We start from the raw sequence: 1457 nt of genomic DNA, 5'->3' as shown, positions 1-1457 counted from the left end.
ATAAAGGTCAGTCTTTATTTTACTACAGAGATGCAAAATAATATAAAGGACCCAAAACTAATTGATATAACTCTCTTCCTCTTTCTATTGAGTTTCACCTTTCACCCAGGGACCTGAACAGGCCTCCAGCCTTACAGCATTACTCTAAGTGTTAAAACTCCTTTCGGAGAAAGATGTACTTGAAGTTGCTGAAGACATGACATTCCTGACCTCCAAGTGAGTCCCATTTTCATGTTAAGTTCAGCTTCAAAAGAACCAAAATATCAACCAAAGCATGAAATCTGACTCTGATGTCTCATTGCAGTGGGAAGACAATCCTGGATCCTCAAAGACTACGTCCACTGAACCACAAGCTCTGGGAGATTCTACTGAAGTTGGAAAAGTTTTGAATAGAGGCCCAGGATTCTGGGAGTCTATGTTCTCCAAGGCCTGGCCTGCCTAAGTGTAAAGAAGTTTCAACCCAGAAGGTCAATGGCTGAGTGATGGATGACTCACGTGGTCCATGTGCCAAGAAATGGAGAGTTAGCCATGTAGGTGAAGGGTAAATCAACATCCTGGAAGCCTAGATCCTTCAAATATCAGTCACCCCCAAAGCATCTGCTGAAGTTTTGTACAAAGCACTATGGCGGATCCTTTCAGAAAAGACGAAGAAGTTTAAGAACTGGTGTTTGCCTTTTGGGAACTTATAGTCTCCCTGGAGAATTTGACCTCTCAACATTAAAAAATAATACTCCAAGGCCGCCAACTGAGTGGTACTGACGAAACATACTATTGTTCAACAGAGGGAAGAATGGGCTCCAGCTGGAGGGGTCAGAGAAACTTTCATGGAAGAGACAAAGTGAAGCTGATTCTTTTAAAAATGGGCAGAATTTTAATAGGCCCAGAGGAAAGAGGGCATTACAGTCTGGGAAATAGCATATCTATTGTATGTTTTGTTTGGTGCTCCCTAATAACTATTACATGCAAAGAAAATCATAGTGTTGAATGAAAGCCAAGGTAGAAAATAAGATGTTCCAAATATATTTATTTTATTTCAAAAGTAGGTGTGATAAACAATCATAATAGCTAACATTTACATAGTACTTCAAGGTTTGCAATGAGTTTTACAAATATTATCTCATTTGATCTTCACAAACCTGGGATGGAGGTGCTATTATTTTCCCCATTTTATAGATGAGGAAACTGAGGCAGTCAGAGGCAAAATGCCACAAAATTATTAAATAATGAAGGCTAGATTTGAACTCGAGTTTTCCTGTCTCCAGCTCCAGCTTTCTATCTGCCCAAGTGTTAAGAGAGTGTTAAAGAATGGAACTGGCTAAGAATCGGAAATTGAGGGGATGCCCATCAACTGGTAAATGGTATATGATTGTGATGGAATATTATTGTGCTATAAGAAATGACAAGCTGGATAGAAGAAAAACCTGGAATTACATCATCAACAATCCATACTGATGCAA

This window comes from Sminthopsis crassicaudata, chromosome 4, assembly GCF_048593235.1.
Source record: "Sminthopsis crassicaudata isolate SCR6 chromosome 4, ASM4859323v1, whole genome shotgun sequence".
Taxonomy (NCBI): Eukaryota; Metazoa; Chordata; class Mammalia; order Dasyuromorphia; family Dasyuridae; genus Sminthopsis; species Sminthopsis crassicaudata.
Note: the sequence above shows the minus strand (reverse complement) of the source record.